Source organism: Lycorma delicatula, chromosome 13 (genome assembly GCF_047948215.1).
Source record: "Lycorma delicatula isolate Av1 chromosome 13, ASM4794821v1, whole genome shotgun sequence".
Taxonomy (NCBI): Eukaryota; Metazoa; Arthropoda; class Insecta; order Hemiptera; family Fulgoridae; genus Lycorma; species Lycorma delicatula.
Window position 1 is genome coordinate 39,579,601 of NC_134467.1, and position 9,932 is coordinate 39,589,532.

At 29.9% G+C, this 9,932-nt stretch overlaps 1 protein-coding gene across 4 annotated transcripts in view; it reads right to left on the bottom strand.

Annotated features, from left to right (window-relative positions):
* Positions 1 to 9,638, bottom strand: part of LOC142333924 (uncharacterized) — a 72,029-nt gene extending 62,391 nt beyond the window's left edge. For 3 of the 4 annotated variants that reach the window (XR_012758750.1, XM_075381545.1, XM_075381542.1), the window contains exons 1-2: positions 4,885 to 4,994; positions 197 to 397 (exon numbers count right to left, since the gene is read on the bottom strand). The gene's annotated coding sequence lies outside the window, so the exon portion shown is untranslated. Of the gene's footprint in view, positions 1 to 196; positions 398 to 4,884; positions 4,995 to 9,425 lie in introns of those variants that run through there. The other variant, XM_075381544.1, reaches the window with a different exon arrangement.
* Between the last annotated feature and the right edge of the window lie 294 nt (positions 9,639 to 9,932).

Consider the following 9,932-nt stretch of genomic DNA (forward strand, 5'->3'; position numbering starts at 1 on the left):
TTTTTCTATTTTATTTGGTAAATTATTTATCGGCCTATTAACCTAAAATTTATAAAGAAGCGTGTAACTTTTGCTTATTTTTGGGATACTATGTAGCCGGTCTTATAAATAGAAAATGCAGTACGTGATAAGAAAACAAAAATAATAACACTTATTTTAAGCTATATTAAAATAATATTAATATAAAAAAACTTACCTCCATCAATAATGAGGGTCATTAAACACCCAAAACAAAATAAACAACGTATAAGAAATAGTTAAACAAGAATGACCGCAGACACGAGGATCCAAATTGAACTGAATCGCCATCTGTAATGTCGGTTAGATTCCATAAGTTTTTGTTCTCTGCCACGCACGTTATTTCTCTGTCGATTCAAACAACGTCCGAACAACAAACCTGCAAAATAAATGATGAAAATTAGCGCGCCAACTAAAATGTATTGCCTACACTGTACTGTTTCTCCTCTCATAATAACAACCGACAGTATAGCATTAATTTGAAAACTTTTAATTTTACAAAATAATAATTGAAACCAAATTTTCGCTTAAACCTATGTATACAAAGTTAAGAAAGGAACGTAACCAACGTTAAACTGTAATGTTAAGGTTTTCAGTTATTTCGTTTTACCTGATATTCAATTTACAGATATAATTTATACTCACGCATATTTTATTTTAATTAAAAAAAAAAAACTAGAGAGCGCCCGTTCATCTTTTTTACTAAATATTGCTATTTTCTTTTAATATAAAAAAAAGTTTATAAAAAAACGTAATAGCGTAAATAAAAATTAAAATGTTACGTCACCACTTTAGTGTCACATAAAGTAGCATGATGCATGCCTGCTACACCAATGGTGTCGGGTTCGATTCCCTGTCAGGATCTGAACACAATTTTACAATAACTTAGACCATATCGTCTTTAGTAACTAATCACAGAGAAAAAAAAACAAAAAAAAAAAAAACAGGATCATTTATTTTAATATAGATAAGAAATATTAATGAGTACATAAGGGGGTTATGATATAAAAGGATTATTTCTAAATTTATCTCAGCAAGCCGACTACCGTATTTCACAGTAGAGCCCAGCCCGTCTATAATACAAAAAAGCGCGCGAACACAAACGTGCAAACACACATTTAGTATGGATTTATCTCAAAAATTATACTTAGATATTACAAAGTAACTTATAATTTTTCGCGTCTCACTGCATTTTTGTAATCGATTTGTCACCTCGGTAACGCAATAGTGAAACTGACTATACTGAAAGTCACAGGTAATTAATACTTCAGCACGTATCAACTAATCACCTCGCCAGTCGCCGAGGTGTAGTAGTAATGTCTTCCCTTTTTATCCGAAAGGTTCCGGGTTCATATCCCTGTCAGGCTTTAAATTTTAATTCGCTTTAGAATTGAAATACGGTACTTCTACACACAACCACCAACCTAATATTATGGTGAATATTTAATAACAATAAATTATTGAATTAAAATAGTATTATCGTTTCCGCGAGCAGAACAAGTTAGGTTTTTGTACTGGTCGAGTTAAAGCCTCATATAATTTCCAGTTCGTTTCGTTATAATTTCTTAAACGTCCTGTATTAAAAAAAAAATTTGGAATTTTTTTTAAAGAAGATTAAATTTTTGTATTAAATTTATATTTAATTTTTAGGGTACGGTTACAGCTCGGGAATCACTCCATATATGTAATACTTGTAGGGAGTTTTATGCGTTAAAAAAAAAATTAAATTCTAGATTCGATTATAGAGATGTTATCAATTGCACGCATAATCGTTATAAAAAAAAAATAAATTTAAGCTCAATTTGATTACCACAGAGTTGAATTTTTCTGATGTAAGTTTCTTTAAAAATAAGTTCGTAAAAAGATTAAAAACGAAAGAAAAAGGATTTAAATAATGAAAATCTGGAGGTTCGATTCTCAGTTTAAAAAAAAAAAAAGACTGACAAATAGAAAGTCGCGATTTCGATTCTTCGTTTCCGCACAAAATCACATACTTAACGTTAAAATAAATATTACATAACGTTAAAGAATAGACTTGATCTTCCCCCAAAACATTGTTTTACTTTATTTAACAGTTTCATTCAAAAATACTGTTTATTAACGATAAAAAAACAATATTTAAAAAATCGAGAGATATGCGGGTTCAATTCCCGGTTTGGATAGTAAGTAGTTCAATTCGTAATGTATATCCGAGTATCAATATTAAAAAAAATCTAAGTTGAAGATCCTGGGTTCGACTATCACAACATAATCCTTTTCAAAACAATCGCATTTATAATATTTATAAAATATTTCGCCTAGAATCAATTTAGTCTCCATACAGTTAAATTTATTTATTTAGAGCTAATTAAAAAAAAACAAAAAAGGATATTGAAGAACTAAGTTTCGATATTATTGACTTACATCCGTGCTGCTTATACGTGTATTTAAAATACAAAATAAATAAATAAAAATGATAAAAAAAAATAAAAATGCCGGGTGGTGTGAGAAAAAAAAATGAACCGAAAGACTCTATTTTAGTCAGTATTATAAATTCGTTAATTATTATACTGTTAAAATTGCTTTATGCAGTTTAACCTTCAACACAGCTGTTGTGAAGGGTGGGGGTACCACTCGTAGCAACGGGATTGTAGACAGCCGTCGCCGAGCAGTTCCGCAGATGATGCAGTATGATTTATATAAGTTATGTTACACTAAATAACCAGCTTTTTTTTTTATTAATTTATTTTACTCGTATTGACAACATACACAGTATCTACAATTTTTTTCATTTCCACAGCGCCAACCGTTATGTATTGCATCACAGGATGAGATGAGATGGCAATTTTGTAGCGTGTGAAAATGCCATGCCTCATCGGAATTCGAACCCGGGACCTCCGGATAAAAGGCCCCGCAATTAGTCGAAAAATGTTTGAGATATGGAGGTTCGAATAATCGACGTTTTAATAAACATTAATCTCAGATTATATTTAATTTGAATCACAATTTTGTAACAAGAAAATCTCTGATAATTCGAGTACTTAAACAAGCAATAGTTTATGTAAATTTTACGGATAAATAAAATATGTAATCCGGTTAACCGAGAGTCGTATGTATAAAATCAGTGATTATTTTACTAATTGTATTATAACAACATAAAAAAAATTAAAATAAACAAAAAAGTTATCAAGTATGATTTTTAAGTTTTTAACACTAATACATAATCGATAAATATCAAAGTTCATTGACCTTATTGTCAAACAAAGAATTTAACACGATTTTTTTTTTTTAATATATAAATATAAATAATAGTAAAATAATAATATGATTCATTATTAAATTTAAAAAAAAAATAAATAATAAAAATTTTACAAAAATATTAAAAATTATTTTTTTCATTCATCTTCCTTACTGGTTAGCTTGGAAGATGTGTTCTATGTGTTGAATAACTCAAACGCAACGCAGTAAATTAACTGATGCCGATCTTGGCTGCCAAAGGGCCAGGGGGGAAGGAAAACTCAGGTTAATTGGCAACATGGCACCTGTTGTAGTCACAATGTTAGAGCTGCGATTATATACCACTCCGTATTAAGAATAGTATTAGAAGAGAAGAGAAGTAAGAGAGAGAGAGAGAGAGAGAGACCCTCTGTCTCGCTTCCTCTCCATCATTGATCCCCCTACCAAACCCTCTCTCAATTTCTCTCCATCACCCTCGCTCTCTCACTCGACCCCTCTCTCTCCCAGTCACTCTCTCACTCTCCCCCTCCGTCAATCTCTCTCGCTGTATGCGGTGGGCTACTTAAACATGTTTGTATTTTTTCAATTTTCTCACTCAAAGTGCATTTTTACAAAAACTTTGTAATAAAAAAATTGACCGTTAAGGTTTTCGACACTTTTTAAATTTATTAATGCCATCCCGTTCGTGAAAAAGCTTTAAAAAATTTCTCGTTGGAATTATAACAAAAAAACGGTAACTGTAAATGAAAAATTTACGTAAAATTTAACCTCTGATCCAAAGATTTTTCCCGACGAGAAGAAAAGTTACAACGTCGTTTGTAGTAATAAAAAATTACGCGTATAGAATTTTATTTCGAAAATACGAGTACATCGTTAAATTATGTTACTTCATAAATTGTTAGCTTAAAAAATATAAAGTAAACACGGGAAATGTTAAATATAAAAATTTGTAATGACTGTTTGTTGTATATATGTCGTACACTTTTTACGAATAATTTCTGCTTTAAATACTATGTACGCTTCATTATTAAGATATATGACAATTACCCGGGGTCGAACTCAGAACCTCACATAAATTATAAATATCGGTCGCCTTCTACAAACTCGCTACCGATGTTTTTTTCTTTTCTTACGATTAATTATTGTTAAATATATATGTTAAATAAAAAATACGCCGATAGATTTCTAAAAATATTTTTACGAATTTATTAAAATGATTATTTGTAGCTTTCTTTCCTATCAAAAATTATTTTTTTCAAATTTTTGTGTTATTCCCGAGAATACATTCATTTATGAATATTTAACGACATTAACTAAGATCGGTGAAGAAACGGTAAGCTATTTTGGGTGTCGAACCCAGGAGCTATCTAATATATCACTCACGAAATACCCTTTGCTTATATCAGTTTAGTTAAATATATACACCGTTAATGGCCAAATAACCTAAAATAAAACCATATAACTTGTTTCTCTTTATTTATTTATTATTATTAAATTTATTAATTTATTTTGTAAAAATCAATCGGCGTTAACTGGAATCTAACATTTTTAATCTAATAAATAATTTGGGTAATACATACACAGAATAAAACAACTGCCAATTATGGTTTAAAAAATTGTAATAATATTAACAAAATAAATAAAACTCACCTTAAATCAGTAATAAGGAATATCTCAATAAAAAGATGAAATTTGGATGACGTTACATGTTAGGTTAAGCAACAATGTTAACTGGAGGCATTAATTCCACTACGTATTCAGTCGCCTATCTACCGATAATTCCCGCCAATAACTAACTACAAGACAAAACATCTCGGTGAATTTCTTTAGTTACACAACACATAATGCTTCTCATCGTCTCCCCACTCCGGAATGACGTCATCGATAGACTATTTTAAACGACAAAAAATTATTCAATCTAAAATTTGGTTCGCAAACTGTTTCATTCATCATGAAAATTTTTTAACATTAGATCATCCATCATTACACGTCGTCTAATATTAAATTGATTTAAAAATTTACTATCAATGTTGCCGAACTTATAATTAGATAAAATATTAAAGAGAATAAATTTTCACTTAAAACTATAAATGGAGAACAGCCAACCGTACACAAAGGGGTTATAACGAGATTCTTACTTATTATTTAATTACATGTAATAATCATTTTATATACGTAATCAAGTTCAATATATAGTGCAATACAATTTTGTTATTACGTATTACTATATTTTTTTAATTTCAAATCAGGAATTAAAAAAAACAGTATTAATCTTTTTTAGATGTAACATGATTCCGTGTTATTAAAGAGGTAGCTTTACCTGCTAGACTAAAAGTTCCAGATTCGATACCCGGTTACATCTAGGAAATAGGACCTCAGAAATGGGTCAGAAAAAACAGAAAAAGATTAACCGGATTAAAAAAAAACTGAAGGTACTGGGTTCGGCTCTTTGAATTAACGTTTTTTTTTTAATATTCATCTTAATTTGCACATAAAAATAATTCTTAACCCGACAAGAAATTCAAAACTTTAAGCTGTTTTATTTTATATTTTTGACTTTATTTCCTGCCACTGGGTAAAGGGATATATAAAAGCGATAAGACTGTTAAACTTGAATGTACGTGACTGGAGTGAGGAACGGTTACATAACTGTGTACAGCAACAAAAACGTTGATGAGACAGGGCGGCAACGAACTTTTATCTTCATCACGTATTATAAAAACAAATATTCATAATCTATTTTATTTTAAATAATTTATTAATATCAATTGACAATATTAATATCCAGTTATTTTTTTCTCTTTAATAATAAAATAAGGATGGCAGTTAACGGTTTGGAAAGAAACATAGTTATTATTACTTTTTTTTTTTTTTTAACCTCCGGGATCACCGTTAGGTATTACTTTCAGAGAATAGGATGAATGATTTGTAGCGTGTGTGAAAATGGCATGCCTGACCGGGATTCGAACCCGGGATCTCCGGATGAAAGGCCGAGACGCTACCACTCGCGTCACGGAGGCCGATTACACTTAGTATACTTGATTACTTTTTTTTATAATCGTAATTTATTTTTCTCGGAAAACCACAAAAAAAATTAATTTAAAATAATGTAATTCTAAAATAAAATAAAAGTTTAAAGCAATTTTTTTTTTTTTAATTTTGATTACAATTAAAAAATACGTTTATAATAAATTATATTGAAAGTAGTTTAAAAGTGTTATAATATAAAAAAAAAACTCTTTCGGCAAGCCGGAAGGCGAAGGTAGATTTCACCGGTGCTAAATAGGGGATAAAAAAGATTTCCACCTTAATGTTAAGAAAAACTTCATATTTACTCCATACAAAAATAATTTGCATGTGAAAAAAAGTTTCACATGTTTAGCGTACGACAATTTTAGCCCATCTTACAATTCCAGCAATATTTTGGTCGTCCCTTGCCGTAAGGGTTGGTCATATCAAAAATTGTTTCGGACAAAAGTTTTAGGTAATGTTTAGAGGAATAACGATCACTTTAAACCGATTCGATAATTGTGCCTATTAAGGGAGGTATGATTTTTGTCTTCAAAACCCCATTTTTTCCACCCCATGGGCCAATCGTTGGTGATATCAAAAAACTTTACTTACATATATTTTAGGCCCTTAAATGAACTTGAACAGAAGTTCAATATTTAACTTAATAAGAAAGTTATAGCGATGTTTTGTTTTTTCGAAAAACCCACCCCATTTCCACTTCCATAGTCCGATTTTTCCCATTAACGAACTCGATCGAGATTTTGGGCAGTTATATTTTATGTATCAATTTGAAAGTGATTGGCGCAAAATTACGGCAGTTATCGTCCATAATATAAAATAAGTGAAATATATATATACTTATGATATATCGTTGAAAAGCTCTCAGTGAGGGCTTATTACTCCCAATTTTTTGGATTTTCGGCACTTTTTGTTCAGTCGATTGCAATCAAAAGGGATAGTGTACAACTAGATGTTACAACAGTCCTAAATAAAAAATGACAATAATCTAAAGCTAATCGTTTTTGAGTTATGCGAGATACATACAAACAGACGTCACGCCAAAACTAGTAAAAATGGATTCAGGGATGGTCAAAACGGATATTTCCACTGAAATCTGAAAATTTTTCACGATCATAATATACTTTCTTTACTTCGTACAAGGAATTAAAAACTATTAACTCGAAAATTAAAACTAATGAATTCAGTAATCTGTATTATTAATATAAGGAAGTAATAATACATAAAAAACTAACATTAGTAAAATAAAAAGATGGCTCTGAACAAAATTTACTTCCTGTGATAACTTTGTACGTAGTGATGATTGTGAGGGAGTGTGCACGTGAATGGGACAAGATAGCAAAATTTCTAGAATGTTCCCAGTCTCGTCCTTCCATCGGTTCGCGCCATAATTCGTCAACAAAAAAGAACTACGTGTGTCAAAATGTGTTACGTTGATGAAAAATTATATCTGTTTATAATATTATTACCTGTTCCATTACATAAAGCAATGTAGAGAAAATAAACCAAACTTATATATATATAATCTAATCTTTTCTTTCTGATAATTTGTTAAATTAGTATTACTGTTATTAACGATTAAAGTTGTCAAATACACCAAATAATATTTCTTTACGATTTGTAGCGTCGTTATTAAAGCCGTATCAAACTTTGTTTACTTGATTATTTGTATTTGGCGAACATTATTAATATTTAGGAATATTTTAAACGAATCTAAACGACCGTTCAGAAAAGAATTCAACATTTAAACCAGGTAAGTTCTTTTAAAATTCTTATAAAATTTATATATAGATTACTTTATACATAATAAAAATAATTTGCTTTCAAGTAAGTTATACATTTCTCTTTTAGTATACACTAAAAGAGAGGTTTCCGATTCTTTTGTAGACTAAATTTTTTGTATTTAATTTCTATTTAAATGTCCTCTAATAATTGCTACTTATTAATTATTTCGGGTGTCAATATTTTATTTAAATTCTGTTTTTTGTTTTTAAAAAAAATTTAGATTTCTGTTAATAATAAAATCTTTTATCTGTGTCTGCATTTGATGATTAATAAATTAGCTATATATTTTAAAAAGGTAAAATGGCCTTTATTGTTACATGAAATACTTTAAAAATATTTTATCGCTTTTTTTAAACTTACATTGATGTGTTTTGCAGATCAAAACGGTCGGTTTTTATGTTAGGTGGTCATATTTATTATTAATTTTTTTTGCAACAAAAATTTATTTTGATTTTTTAAAATATTTTTTATTAAGCGTGATAACTTACAATTGTACAATGAATGCAACTTTTAAAATTCACCTGCATGATTAGCTAAATAACATAGCCAACAGTTTATCAAATCTACGGGGCGGGTAGTAGCGCCTTTCTCTGCAATCCCGAAAAGTTTTGAATTCAAATTAAAAAAAAAAATATATATATATATATATATATGTGTGTGTGTGTGTGTGTGCGCGCGCGCGCGCGCGCGAGCAATCGTTTTGACTATTGTGGAAAACGAGCGTTCATTAGTACATGTTAGTACCTAGTCGCCTCCGACTAGGTTATATATTATATCAACATAACCTTTTGTTTTCTCTTGTTTAACCTCCGGATCAACCGTTAGGTATTGCTTCAGAGGATGAGATGAATCATTTGTAGCGTGTGTGAAAATGCCATGCCTTTCTTTTTCCTGTTTAGCCTCCGGTAATTACCGTTCAGATAATACTTCAAAGGATGATACGCATAAGAGTAAATGAAGTGTAGTCTTGTACAGTCTCAGTTCGACCATTCCTGAGATGTGTGGTTAATTGAAACCCAACCACCAAAGAACACCGGTATCCACGATCTAGTATTCAAATGCGTGTAAAAATAACTGGCTTTACTAGGACTTGAACGCTGTAACTCTCGACTTTCCAAATCAGCTGTATCAACATAACCTAACCGAACTTACATAACTTAAGTAAGCTACCCTCTTATAACTTATGTTAAATACATATTTTATGAATACCCTCTTATAACTAATGTTAAATACATATTTTATGAATGTTGTATGGAGAATATGTAAAATGATCGGAATACTTAATAGATCGCTATATATTTGCTAAATTCTTCAACAATGGAGGCGATTATACGTATTAATAGTTTATATACGTACGTGTAGGTGATTATACGCACAAATATGTTTAATAGTGCTTTAAACCACTTAAAAACTTGAGCTTGTGACAGAGCATCATTTCCATACGCCCGTTTTAATTTTGAAAAAGTTTCAGTAGCAGTCTCACAGAGTTTAACACAAAACTTAATTGCACAACGGTTGCTCATAATTAGTATCACTCATTTTTGTAACGCACAAGAAAAACCCATTTCACGAAAGTTTGCTAACGTCTAATACGGCAACAATAAGCTAAAAATATTAATACCTAATATAAATCAGCTGTTCATATAACCATATGTTTATGTAACTTTGCAGTGTTGTCACTTGGCTGCCAAAAAAAAAAAAACTAGTGTCTACTTTGTTTAGAGACCGTAAATAAAATAATTTTATAAAAACAAAAGCTTATTCATTATTTCTTTTGAATTAAACCCATTTTTATTATCAATTCTAGTTTTATTCATGTTTGCGACTACAATCTTTCTAGATTTAGAATTTGAAATCTAAACAATGAAAACTGAATTATCCCT